Below are 15,353 nucleotides of genomic sequence, written 5' to 3' on the forward strand. Positions count from 1 at the left end.
ACGAAAAGAGGGAAAGAGGAATTATAACATGGTGTTGAGCTAAACAAGAAGATTAAAAACAGAAGACAAATCAGCCAGAGTAACTAATGAATTATACCCGACCAGCGTCGATAGACAGATTGATTTTACAGTTTTACTGTTAAAGTCTTAGCAAATAAGGTTAAAGTTATACATCATTTTCGCATTATGCCAAGGAATCCATAATATGACCACAGTAATTGCAAACATGACAAAGTGGAATGTTTAACCTTGTCAAGAATGTTGGTAAGTATTACTCAGCATCCAGGAATCGACGCCACAACCAACACTGTCAAATTTATAATAATATCAACACAAGCAAAATGTGTAACAAAGTTTGCTCAATGTCTGTTTGTATTGGAGGGTATATACCTAAAACAATTGGACATGAATTTCCCCCAAGATTCAAAAACCATAAAAAATACCAATATGATCTGCAGCATAAGCAACAACATTTAATACCTTCAAGCAATCAAGTGATCAGCATGTCAACTTTCCATAATCAATCTCTTACAAAAAATTACATCCCGGCAAAATAAGAGCGTTCAGCATTGTATTACAAACCATACTTTTCATCAAGCCCAAGTTCAGTATGTTAACCTTCTCGAAGTTCAGATCAAACACAGAAATACCCCATTCAGTAAACCTTTTGTGTGAGTTCACTGCATTTTGAAGTGGTGTTGTAGTTATCATAAGCAACAAGCAAATATTGCTGATTATCAATGAAGGTATGCAAGTTACAGTTTCCAAACCAGCCATTGTCTGATTCATGTATACTACAAAAGGGCTTCATAAAGCATCTTGACCCAAATTTCCCTAAACTTCTGGTGGAAACTCTCCTTAAACCAGCTCCGGATTTCCGGATACAATTCAGTGGGATTTTCCTTCCACACCTCTATCAACATAGCACGGCTGACTATCTTTTTCTTCCCCAGCTTCGCCAAGAGATTATGAACCCGTTCTCGACCTGCTGCCTCTGGCCTTAAAACAGTGTGAGGACGTTCTGCCATGGACTCACGCACAGGTCTTAGGCAATGCAAAACCTTGCCATCGAGCAAAGCAAAGGCAAAAGCTTGAACTGCGCCTGTATGATCAAAATTACTAATTGGCAAAGAATGTTGTGGAAGCTCCCACCGTTGAACACGACCAAAGGTTGGAGTGACACTGTATAATAGTTTGTCAGTTTGACGGTCATAGTAAGGCGGAGTTTCTTTTGAAAATGTGCACAAGCACCGATCATACATGGCAAGCAGACCATACTTGACGAGCCAATCTGGACTGACACAAGTAATGCCGTACATGAAAGGTTTCTTTGTCTGGATCAACTCACTGTACACCAAAAACTCAGGAGCAATTTTAGAAACAGGTGACTGCCAGTGGAGGAACACAGTCTCTTTGACCATGCAGGCCTGATATGCACTTCCTTCAATGCGTTTGGCAACCCTATCTATCCAACCAGCACAGATAGCTTGGCGTAAGAGCTCTTCCTCATTGACTGAGAGAAGCTTCTCATCATCCCTCCAAACAGTTTCAACATCTTTCTGACTACCATAGATCCACGAAAATTCCTTCACACCTCCAGAAACACCATTTGGATTAAAGACAAGTTTGAGGAGCTGCTTTCTCAGCTTGGATATTTCCTCCATGGTTTCCGGGTGTAGAGCATTTTCCTTGCAGAAACCCATTTGGCTCTTGGAAAGTTCATAGCCTCGCAAAGCATAAGCCACTACTACAAATTGGGCCTTAGGGCACCAATAATAGACACTATTAGACAATGGTTTGTTTTAGAAATAGTGATACACCATTCAACACAAACGGTGTTAACGATTGGGCTTGACACCAATAGTCAGTGGCCCATATATCACATCTAAATAAATAATGAAAATGCTGATGTTTCTAACACTGGCCACCAAAACATACACTCTTTCTTGAAAGAATGGGTCAATCAACGCATAAAAAAGCATGGGTGAGTAAGTATGGGTCAATCAATTGGTATATTTAATACCAAAACTCAAACCTTCACATTTATATCAATATACAAGTACAAAAAAACGATGGAGTACTTTTGGCCTCTGCAACAGAACCAGCCATGGCATCATTTCTCAGCCTAAAAGAAGAACAAACGCACAACAAGAGTAGAAGGCAATACCTTCCCTTGCCTGTTCTAGCTTCAAATTGTTTCGATAGTGCGTTCATTCTGATTGAAAATCCAGAAGCTCCAAAATCCATAACAATCTCAGCAACCCCTGCATCACCCAAACCCATAATCAGTGACATACAAAGATCTAGATTGAGTTTCCGGCATATGCTTTGAAAGAAACCCAGCAATTACCCTTTCTGAAACGAAGAAAGGTGCTCTGTCTCTCTCGTCGACGAAGTTCAATCACCACATGCCGAGAACATGAGACCCAAAACCAATTCTCTGCAACACTCTCCCTTAGCCTCTTTCTTGCTTCTTATCAATCCTCTCATATGATTTTTTTTTTTTTTTTTCGACTCATATTTCTGCTCTTTATATGACCAAAACGCAGCGTTTTGGCTAATGCTTCTACGACCTATACATATCTTCTCCTTTCAGTCAAAGAAAAAAAAAACAAAACAAAACAGAATACCCGAAAGTGGGCTTTTAATGTCGTCCGGGATATTCAATAGCCGATCTCAATACCAACCTGACATGTAGAAGTTCAAATTGGTAATCCAAGGGATTCAATTAAACTCTTGTCTTCTGGAGCAGCTCTAATTGGTATTGCAATAATCTTCTGGCCAAGTATTTTTTTTTTTTCATATATCTATATATATACATACATACACACATATATCGAAATCTTTTAGACAACTGAGTTGTCCAGTATGAAGCTACTTTATGTGAGATTGATTTTGTGACTCTTAACTTGAATGTATCAAAGAATATGGCTTTTATTAGGTGATCCTATTTCACAAAGCATGTTATATCGAAGTGTTCTGGTAAGCTCATGGTGATGGACATGCATAATATATATTTTTTTTTTTTTTCAAATGTACATGTGGCAATTATGGAACGGGTTCCCGCTTGATTGTTTGAAAAGGACAGAAGTGTGGGAAAACCACAACTCAAACTAGAGCCAAAGTTGCTAACCCGGGAAAAGGAGTTTTGTGGGACTTGAAAAAGTTTTAAAAATGGACTGCCACGGGATGGTCAGCCATATTAACCCTTATCAATGTTAAAAGCATTCTCCAACCTCCCTCTCATCAGTTAGAAGAACAGAGAGCTCAACCACATTTACAAATAAAAAGGTACGGAAGGCTGAGCCATGGTGTTTGAACATTTCATGGCTGAAATGTTGAATTGTATGGTTACTCTTTTACAAGTGAATCCAATTATCATTTAAGTTTTGTATACTTTCTTTTCTGTTTCAGCAAATAGGCTTCCTCTAGGCTGGGATAGAAGCTTTGAAGGTATGTAATTCCTTGGCTTGTGAGTTCATTTAATGATGCATATACAATCTTCCTCTGCCTATGAGTTATATAGTTGTTGTGTTGTTAAATAAGATTATATGCTGTAATTTGGTGATGGTGCATGTTTCCGGAAATTTAATATCCATAGTAATATTTAAATGGGGTTGCTGCTTCTCATTAATATGACAGTGTGTGCCCAAAGGCAATCCATTTAGTTGGCTAATACATATGGCCAACATTGATGCAGATGACCAATGATACGGTTGGGAACGAAAGTTGGGCTGTATCATTAGGTGCAGACATGGAGACGCAACAACCGCTAGACCCTTTGTACCATTACAACATGGAGGTGAATTCTGCTATGAATGATACAGCGGAGGAGACTGAAAATCCAAATTGTGCTGAAGGATCGAGTGCAGCGAAGATGCATTGATTTCGGCCTAATAGAGGCCCTAATAGGCCTAGATGGGCCGCAAACGGGACTGTGGAGAAACTGAAGTTTAATGCCAAAGGACAACCAGTTGCACCACCTCACACAGTTGCCAGGTTCTCTAGGTTCTTGGGGTGGCTCGCATTGGAGTCATCGTTCTTCCCGATTGATAATACTGATTGGAGAAATTTCTACAAGGCCTCAAACATGGATGCTGCTTGGGAGAGGATTAAGGTAAGTAATCAAGTTTATAAAAAGATTTCATCCACAAGAATATATACAGCAATGAGGTAATTGTACAGTGTTATTAAAATGTTATTATGTTAAGAATGAAATTGAGCATGTTTGCCATCTCAAATCATATATTATTCATTGTAAGATAACATAATGTGATTGCAATCCAATTGTGACTGTGGAATTGTATTTATTGGTAGGGAACGATTGATTGGAGCAATGTAGATGTGGCAATGCAGCCATTTGTTCGCCGAGTCTGCGAGCTCAAATTGAATGATAGATGGAAGAGTTATAAGTCACGACTCCGGAGGTTATACTACAAGCCAAACATCGGTACTCCAAGGAGATTTGCCTGCAGCCACCCTAGTGTGAACCAAGCCCATTGGAGGTCGCTCGTGGCTGAGTGGGATAAAAAGCCTAATCAGGTATTACAAATCATATAAGTTTTTAGGTCAATTCGACTGCACTATTTAGTTCCTCATTCAGGCATTACCCTATTAAAATTGAAAACTTTGGAACTGCTTTATTTTTCAACTATCTCGACTCATTATTGTTGGTTGCAGCGATGTACAAAACTGAATGTATGATTGTTGTGTCCTTCATACATGTGTTGAAATTTATTTAAAAATGCTTGAGACTTGGGGGGTCAGGGATATTAAGAAGCAACAGAGCTGCTTGTTTAAACACATTATCCTTGATTTTGAACATATATGTTTGGTAATCCCAGGAACGTGCTTTGACATATGCCAACAATAGGAAGGAGCTGAGGTCGAGTCACAATAATGGAACAAAGACTTTTGCACAGATGCGATATGAATATGTGAGGATATTTCTGAAAATAGCTTCTGTATCTTATATTATGAAAGGAATTATATTTAAATGTTCATTCAATTTCAGGAACAAGTGAATGGTTATGCTCCTGATCGCATAACATTTTTCACAATGACACATACTCGTGAAGACAGAACAGTAGTAGATGCCGAGTCAGCAGATATAATAGTGAGTGCTAAAATATTTGAATATGTAGGAATCATGGGGACAGAACCTAGCTACTAGTTTTCATCATGTTATATCGAAGCTTATGCATAAGTGTCGGTTAACTTATTTCAATGTTTCTAACAAGTGCAGGCCAAGTTCAAAAATGGATTAAAGGAGTATGAAGATAGGCAGGAGATACTGACAGATGAGATCCGGCACATTGTACAGTGATGTACTTGGTCCAGAGAAAAGGAATCGCGTTAGAGGTTATGGTTTAGGTGTCCATTCACTGATGTTCCAGGAGTTATCACTGAGGCAAGAGGTATGTGTAGGGAAGTGCATACTCTCAGAGCTGCGTGGGAGCAACAAAAACAAGCAACAGAAGAAGCTCATGTTGAAATAGAGAGTTTAAGGTTGGCTAATGTCAACTTGGCTGAAGAGTTGAGACAGGAGCAAGCTGTAACAATGGAGGCACATAAGAAAAAGATGGAAGATTCATTTGCAAAAATGAAGGAAAACATGATGAATGAGGTAAACAAGTTGTTTCATAACTCATCAAGTACTGATGGTGAAGGAGGTGTAATGGAGAATCAAATGGCATCAAAGGACAGAATAGATGAAGAGGATTGTGTAATGGCTGATCAGGAGAATGTTGAGGTCTATTCACCAATTATGCCATTTGATCTGAACAGTCTGTGAAGCTCAAGGTAAATATTCACCTTGATTATGTGCTCTTTTGGTATAAATCAAGTAGCATGATGTTAGTTCTCTTCTAAGGCCATCAACATTCCCATTGAAATGGAGGAGCTTGTTCAAATAGATTGACTGCCCAGCAATGAAGTGTTACTTTTTGAAAAACATGGAAGATTTGAATGGTTTAGCACAATAGACAAGGTGAAGTGTATTAGGTAGGTATTAGGTCTATGAACTTTGTATTGACTCTATTGGGATGTAAATGCCCTTCTGATGTAATGTTAATAATGATGATGATTAATTTTACCTTTATGAGTACATCTTGGTGTTGTTGAAATTGAATACAGAGTAATGGTGTATTACAATTTACAAGCAGCTAAACCATCCATACGTGCTGCCATCAAACCAATTCAAATAAAATTCCATTCCCACCATTTGCCATTACTGGCACTGATATTGCTGAGGCCAATCTCATGAAAAATTGTTGGATAGAGAGAACTTTTACCCACCATTATATGCAGGTGGGGGTTAATTACACACCAATATATGCAATGCAATGATAATATTATCCATCAAATCTCAAACAAATCACACACCATTGAAGGGTCAGTGGGTCTTAATTACACACCATTTACAAGCTCACAAAGAAACGGTGGTTACAATTGATACCAAACATTGTACTATTGCTGACAAAAGATATGGGAAAAAGCAAAGTAGTTATTGACTACAAAATCCTCTAACATTCAAATTAGGCACCATTAGAGTATTGGTGTTCTATGCCACAATGGAAACTGGAGCAAAGACCACTGACTGGGCTTGGGTGGCTGCATAGTGCCTAAAGCTCATATTGGTTGCTGTTGTAGGCAATAGGCACCCATAATAGATGGTGTCCTATAGCCAAAATTCTAGTAGTGAGCTCTTGACAGAGCATCACTGCTGCTACTATGAAAATTTTCAGAAGACACTTTCAGTTTCTTCCTCCTAATTAGTATCTCTTGCTTATCCATATACTCACTGTTAACTGGAGCACTATAACTTCCATTCTGACCTAAGTCAAAGTTTTTTATGTGACTATCTTCAAATTGACTGTCAAAAGGATTAGACACACTCAAAGCTGCAGCTGCTGCAACTGCATATGCTAGCACTAAATTAGCTCGGGAATATATAACTTTGCTTCATATTCAGGATTTCAATGACCGTAAGGAGCATCTTAGATTGGCGAGGACTTATGGGGTAACAAGCCATGGCCTTCCCTAAAGGTGTCACCTCTCCATTGCTATCAAGTGCTTTGAGGAGCTTCAAACGATCCTCTGCTTCATCAATAGTATCACCATTTGGAGGAGTAGGAAACTGAAATTTGGATACCTAGGAAGCACAGAAAACGAAAAAAAAAAATATCAAATTACAAGAACAGTTCATACGTAAAAAGAGAAAGCAAAAGGCATATCATTCTTATTGAACAAATAGAATGCAGAAAATAACCTAATGGTAGCAAAAGAAAGCAAGGAAAGGACACTCCGAAAGTACTGCCTCAGAAAGAAAGCTAGGTTCTGAGGCACCAAATGATTGCCTCAGGGACAACCCGAAAGAATTAGGGGTGTAAATGAGCCGAGTCGGAGCGAATACCAAGGTGATCATGTTCGGCTCATTTGCTTTTTATCGAGCTCGAGCCGGCCTAAAGCTTGAATATTTTTTTCCATGCTCAAGCTCGGCTCGGCTTGAATATTTTTCTTAAGCTCGAGCTGAGCTCGGCTCAGTTTGATTTATTGGACGAGTTTGAGCTTGAATAGGTTCGGCTTGGCTCATTTGACTTTAAATTTAATAAATAATATAAAAAAAATAAAAAAATAAAAGGAAGACGGAAAATTTAAAATAGTAAACCAAATTTGATGTCTAACCATCAAATTTGGATTTATTGTACTTAAATTCTTAGATTCTCTTCCAATTGAAAAGGAAGGTAATAAAAAGAATTACATATTTGAGATTAGAAAAATTATATTTTTATTTATACTATAAATTTTCATGAGTCGAGTTTTAATAAACAAGCCGAGTTTTAACAAATTAGATCTACTCATGAAAAATACGAGCTACTCACGAGCTAGACGAGCCGAATATATCATTGTTCAAGCTCAGCTCGTTTTTTTGTCGAGCTTCATATTGAGCTCAAGCTTGGCTCATTTATCTTACGAACACGAGCCGAACGAGCTAAAATCGAGCCGAATACGAGTCGAACACAAGCTGTATCGAGCCTATTTACAGCCCTAGAAAGAATGAACCAAAATCAAGACAGTGACACATCTAAAGCAGATAAGCAGGGTTTATTGAACCCTATCTCACCACCATTGGCAATATAATGTCAATGATAAGAAGTTAGAAATAGCCAGGGGAATGCACAGAGTTAACCCATATCCTCGTACTAAAAATAAAGTAAAGAAAACTTGAAAATGATCAATTTTAACAAAGAACATAAATTCAATCAACAAACTTTTCAGTTATTAAAATTGAACAAGATCAATAACAAAAATACTTCTTTAACCCACCGGTATTTTCATAGCCTTCATAAGAAGGAGAACACCATCAACAGGGACTTTGGATATTTCAGCTTCGGAACAGTCAAGAAACTCATTGTCATATACTGCAGAAGAATACAAGCGGAAACAGTGGCCAGGCCCTGTTCTTCCAGCTCTTCCTTCGCGTTGAATAGCTGATGCCTTACTAATCCACTGTACCTTATATGTTTCCATGCCATTTGAGAAATTGTAGTCCTTCACTTTCACTTTTCCAGTGTCGACTACATACTTTATCCCAGGTATAGTTAAAGAGGTTTCAGCCACATTAGTCGCCACAACAAGTCGTTCCCCCTCCTTGACTTTTTCAAATACATGACGCTGAGCTGCTGCAGGCAGCATGGAATAAAGAGGAAGAACACGCAGTGAACCTAGTTTTCCAGGGTCTTCAACCCCACCTTTTGTCCCCAAGCTCCAACTATGATTGGATTGGTTAGAGCAAGAGTCCAGAGTACATGAGATAGGTTCTCTGCAAGCTGAAGTAGAGTCTGAAGAAGATTTTCTGGCCAAAGCTTCAAAAGATGCCTTCAGTGATGCAATGGTCAGATTCTCTCCTAAAGCTTGCAACATTACCATCAACTTCTTGTTTATCTTCGCATAATGAATCCCTATCATCACCAATAGTTTCTAGCTCACTCTCTGTTTCTGCATCATATATAGAATCCAACTCATACTCGTCTGTCTCACAATGATCTTCATCATTATAGCCAAATCCATCAGTTTGATGGAAGGCTGAATTACCATTACTGTCAAATGCTTCCATTTCTTTCTTCATATTTATTTCCTCAACAGAGTTTATTTCACGACCTTCAGTGGCACAACTTCCAATTGATGTTTTTATAAGTTTCCTTGAATGTCTGCGTAGCTTTCGACACAATTCCTCTATTTCCCGATACCCGGTGAGAAAGACAAGTATGCCTCCATGAGGCAGCGTCTTATGAATTTCCAAGACTTTTTTGTATGCTTCATTAATATAATGACCTTCAGTTGTCGCTGAGAACTGAGTGCTTACTTTAAATTGTCTGGACGAAACATTTATAACTTGTGGGGGATCTGAAAACATCTTTCTAAAGTCTTCCACTGGCATGGTAGCACTCATGAGCACAAGCTTCAATGGAAAAATCCTTTTCTCACGAACTATTGATAGTCCTTGACGCAATTTCTTCTGCTGATCTTCATATAATTTCTGCCATGACATGCAAATGATTATGACAGTGGGTTACAAACCCTTACTCATATAAGATCTAGCAAGTTATACCAGTATTGAGCTTCACCTGACGAACACCAATTATAGCTGAAAGCATTCCGATGAGCGTCTCTGTGCACAAGCTCCGCTCATGGACCTCATCAAGAATTATGACAGAGTATCTCTTCAAATAAAAATCACCCTACACAATAAAGAGTTTTTATTTAATTACTTCAACAAATTAAATAAGCACTTTGCATAAAATCTCATTACAAGGGGTAACTGATTAAAACTCAGGATTTTTCAAACATATATCCATACATACTACAAATAATATATTATCCTGTGAGTGTTAATATTTAAGCAAGACAATATATTTTCTGCAAGATTTCTATTGTCAAATATATATAGTTTTCTGTAACACCCAAAGCTGAAAGCTATATTGCCACACTAGCAGTGTGCATGCAAGGCTATGATAATGGATGCCAAGGCACCGCATATTCTTGCAAACGCACTGCCTCTGGGAGATCGATTCCAAGACCAATCTCCATATTTTTTTTAACCACAGGGAATACCCCAAAACCTGCTTCACTGATCAAGGCTCCAAACTGAGGCCTCGACCAAACCCTACAATCCCAAAACCATGGCCAAGTTTCAGGCAGATGTGTTTAGCCACTGGGCTTACTGGATTGGGATTCATAGTGAAAATGCAGAAGGGGGTAGAGTCCACCAGTCTAATGGGTCTGCCTTTTTCAGCAATTCAACATACAAACAGATTCCAAGCTAAGTAAAACCCAAATAGATAAATTAGCATTCAAACCATAATTTCTATGCTTAGCTGATCAAAACATGAAATGTATTAAAAATCGCAATTGCTTAACGTAACCTGGATTTCTCGTAGTAATATTCCATCTGTCATGAATTTGATAGAGCAACTTTCACCAACCTTTTTGTCATATCTATATTGAAATCCAACCTCCTCACCCAATTGTAGACCAAGCTCATATGCCACACGCTTAGCAGTCGCAGTGACTGCAATGCAGCGGGGTTGAGTAACACCAATAATACCACTTCCAAGAGGGCACCCGCTTGAACCGATGCCAACTTCATAAAGAAACTACAAAATGTCAATATGAGAAAAGGAGGTTCAAGGGGAATTAAGATCATGGATATATAAAAGAATAATTGTTAGAAACATCAAGCAAAAATTTATGATCACAGACCAACAACAACGATAACGGTAAAAGCAAACCAACCTGAGGAACTTGGGTTGTTTTACCACATCCAGTCTCTCCGCGTATAATTACAGTGGAATGCTCGTTTATAGCCTCCATTATTCTCTTGCTCCATCATTACTATTGGAATATCATTCCTTGCATCTACAACTTCACGAGGTCTTGATATATGCCGCCTATTCTTTGAATCTTTCAGAAAACTCAGTGCAGGAAAATCTGCTAATCCATTTTCCCAGCTCGTATTTGGCTTTGGACTCTCTTTTATCTTATCCCGTCCAATATGCACCTGCATATCCAAGTAGTCAGTAACAAACTAACAATATTCATAGAGTAATGATATTCATAGACTTGTCAATGGCTCACTTACGAACCAAATCACTCTAAATCCAATTTGATAAAGGAAATCTGATAAGCCCACAGATTACTGCTAACGTAATGCATAATGAATCCATTGAAGTGTTTTGAATGTAGAATAAGAATTCAAGTCACTCTAACATATATATAATACTTAAATGTAAACATAACATAAAAATGAATTATATATTATGTATTATATGTAATTAGATCCAATTATTACTGGATTGGATCAACTCAATTCATATTTGTTTAGCTAACTTAATGGTTTAGCAGATTCAGATATCAACTTGAACCATCTAACATTCTCTTATTAGTAACAACAGATTCAAATTAAAGCCCAATTCACTGACAGGTCTAAGTATTCATATATAAATGCATGCCGGTTAGAAGAAAGGTAGACATCTAACAAACTGGTAAGAAACAAAGTCATGAAGTGCATGTGCATCTTGATTGGATTGAGCTCATCAACTCTTTGAATCCTTAATACCCTACCAAAATCCACATATGATAGGACTTGAAGTTAAAAAATATATATAACAGATGAAAAATAAAAAACCTTGTAGAACCACAGTATGAGATCATATTCCTATGTTACACTGAGGATAATCCCTACAGATATAATCAACTCATTTATTTTGAAGCTTACCATTGAGTTTGTGCTTTCACTGTCATCATTCATGCTTGAAGTGCAGAAAATATTTGTGTTTTCCCGTAGAGACATGTCATACGTGTAACTAATATCATTTTCAGATAGTGAGACAGCTGCACATCCACCATTCATGTCAAGTCTTCTACCACAAACAAGCCCCTGAGAGCAGTGCAAAGAAATAGATGTGTTCTTCTCGACTTGTTTTTCTACTATCGTTGATTGCACCTGATCCTTCCTGTCAAGACCCTGCATTGATTGAATTATTTCCAACTCAGATTCACTTTCACAGCAAGCACCGTCGCCATCTTCCGTTCTAAATGCTTGGTCGGTACGGGGAACTCCAAATCCAGCAGCTTTGCCACATTTAACCTTTCTACATTCAACCTTAACGAAGAAAACACTGGAATAAAGATATGCAAGAAAAACTCCATTACATTTACCAACAACAACAACAAAAAAAAAAACCAAAAATACAAACCTGGCCAATGTTCCGCGATGACTGAAGGCCTCTGGAATCTTATACTTCCTAACAAAAAACATGACTCGGATACAAAAAAACAGAGTAAAAAATACTAATCCATTATCAAGAAAAGAAAAATACTAGAGTCCATACTCCAACGCTTTTCGACAGCAGCTCTCTTTCCTTCTCCTCCTGGGAAAACACAAACCATTCCAAGTTAAGCTGAGTCACACATTACAACACAAAAGACGAATCACACACACACACACACACCTGCAACTTCTTCAGCTTCCTTTTCTGCAATGCTCTCATCTTCAATGCTTCTCCACAATCCTAATTAATGTAAATCAAATTCGTAAATTCTTCAATTGAAATACACAAGAACAAGAATGCAACTCATTGGTTCGCTTCCTTTTATTCCTCCTGAAATCCATACGCTGATCGCGGATTTTCATGTGCGGCTCGATTTTGATCTTTCGGCTGAGGTTTAAGAAACTAGGGTTTAAACCGGCTTATTAGGCGGGTCGGGTCGGGTCGGGTCGACTGTGCTGTGACACAGTGGGTTTATACCTCATTGTTTTTTTTATCCGAGGGTAGCAATTAGATGTATTGGGCCTGTTTAGGCTCTCGTCGTTTAACAAAACCCTGCAGTATATAAGTACAAACTATAAGGTCGTTTTTGTGACCAAAAAAAAAAAAAGTACTATAAGGTCATTTTTGTGACCAAGATAACTAAAAGTTCGTAGAGGCAAAGCAGGACCAATATTAAGCTTCAACTTTTCCAAATTTCTACCCTAAACCCCAGCTGAATCGATCAGCTCTGTATTTTAGGATGTTTTTTTACAGATTTCTCGGAACTCTTAGAGTTTTCTCGTATACCTTGTGTTTTCTCGTATTTGGCCGTGCAGTCCTCTGGCTTCGCTGGTACTTGGTGGTTGTTGCCGTACGGGTATTTGGATTCTTCGTAGGGTTGGAGGCAAAGTCGCTGCGAGCGACTCTTCTTTGCCTTGGATGATGTTGGCGGCTCATCTTATGGCTGTTCCGATCTGGTCAAGAGTGCACGACGATGGCAACAATTCCAATGTTAGGTTGTGTAGATTTTTGTCCATAATAAGAGTGTTCGGTGCCAGGTGGGAAGGCGGGGTTGGTCTTCATCACATTTGATTTTGTCTTTCTGTGATAGAGGTCGGCGGGAGGCGGCTGGGCATATTGGTTTTTGGAGGAGGATTTTCAGGACCGGTCGGGTCTGTTGGCATGGAGGATGGATATGGCGGTGGTTGGGTTTTGTTGGTTGGGGCTTATCACAAAACAGAATTGTAGTGGGGTGGAGCGATGGTGCCTGTACCAATCCAGCGACGGCGGCAGTCATTGGTTATCTGGCGACTGTTGTTTGGCAGCGGATTGTCGGTAACAACAATTTCCTTTTAGTTTTTGTTAAGGTTTTGTTTTTTCAGTTAGTTTGTTGGTTAGGGTTAATAAGTCCCTACTATTTTGAGTTAGGGTTATGTTCTTACTCTTTTGAGCTAGGATTAGGTTTAGATGTTATGCCATGTAAATGGTGTCATTTCCGAGGACAATTTTTGTTTCAACTTCGGTTTACTGTTGTGGGCGATCTGCTGATGAGCGATCCTTTACACGGGGTCTGGTACTTTTTTGCCACGGTGTTGAAGATGACGCAGTCTTTTTGTTGTCGACTACTAGGTATTACTCGGTCATTCGGGATAATATGATCAAAGTAGCCTTGGAAAGGGATGTATTGTGGTTAGAGTTAGGACCCATTGGTCTAATAGTACCTGTAACCGCGGTTTCTTGGGGTTTCGGTTTATGTCCCCGTCAATGTATGCTTTTTGATTGATTCAATGAATTTTCAATCTTTCTCAAAAGAAAAAAAAGAATCGATCAGCTCTGTCTCATACTCTCACATACCATTGGCAGCTGCTGGTTTATAGGAATATCAATCGAGCTAGTCTCACACAAGTCGACATTAACCAATATCAACATCTTCTTCCAATGAAGGATCGGTCATCCCAAACAAGACTTGATTGAGAAAAACAATCAAGCCTTCAAAACAAGTGTGAGTGTGGAGTTATACCTAATGCAAACTGGCCCAAATTACTGTTTGAGCCCAAAAGTAATTTTGGCAAGATCCCTTAGGGGATTTAGCGTAGCGGGCCGATACCTGCGACCCAAAAATAAGCCTATTTGGGTTTGGGTTACAGCTTCACCCATTCTGAAATCCATAAGGAGAACGAGCCCTTATTGGAGTCAAGTAGCGGAGACTGAATAGGAAACTTCAATCAATAATCCTTCTATGGCAAGGAACATTCGAAACCCTAGGTATAAATGCCAGGTTTCAAGGACGAATAAAAAACAACTCTCAATCAACTAATCTCAATGATTATCAAAGCCTCTCCGGAGCAAACCTACCTGCAAACTAGCGAAGCAAGGGTAACGTCCTCGCAACCCAGCGAAGCTAAAGTCACGCTTTAGCAAACCCCGTGCTTTCTCCAAACTTCTCAGTGATTGCTCTGCTCAACCTACAACGTTGAGTATCGATTCGGTGACGTGAAGAGATCACAACCAAAGCCCTTATCCGTAAGGCAAGAAGTCTTTTTCCGAAAGGCAGAGAAAAGAGCCTTGTGACGAGGTTGGTGCTCTCCTCGTCCACATCGTTTGATCAAGAAGTCAGGTCAAGGGACTCCCCGACGACTGCACCCCACGGTGCTGGCACGCCTGCGCACACGCTCAAAAGAGACAGTTTGTACGCCAACTGGTTTTGAAGCCAAACATTTTGGCACGCCCAGTGGGACATACATAGCGTTTCTTCGCGAACGTAACCATTGGGAAGTCAAGCGAAAACCCTTACCAAAAGGTTTACGCTAACTGCCCAAAGCATAAGACCTCCAGTTACAGACCGCATTCTCGCGCAGATTGTCGTGGTCTTTCTGAGGAACAAGTGACTCAAAGGTTTTCTTGCTACTTCCAATCATCAGACATGTCAACTGAACAGGGAGAAAATCACCCGCCCGCTATTGAGGGTCAGAATGTCACTGCTAACCAGGCAAGTGAGCCTGTCAACACTACCGTCGTCTCTAATACTGCGGAAAGTGA

General features: G+C 39.2%; 1 pseudogene; it reads right to left on the reverse strand.

The window, feature by feature from the left end:
• Positions 1 to 323: 323 nt before the first annotated feature.
• On the reverse strand, positions 324 to 12,707 carry LOC133733803 (ATP-dependent RNA helicase DEAH13-like; annotated as a pseudogene).
• Between the last annotated feature and the right edge of the window lie 2,646 nt (positions 12,708 to 15,353).

The sequence above is a fragment of the Rosa rugosa genome, chromosome 1 (assembly GCF_958449725.1).
Source record: "Rosa rugosa chromosome 1, drRosRugo1.1, whole genome shotgun sequence".
NCBI lineage: Eukaryota > Viridiplantae > Streptophyta > Magnoliopsida > Rosales > Rosaceae > Rosa > Rosa rugosa.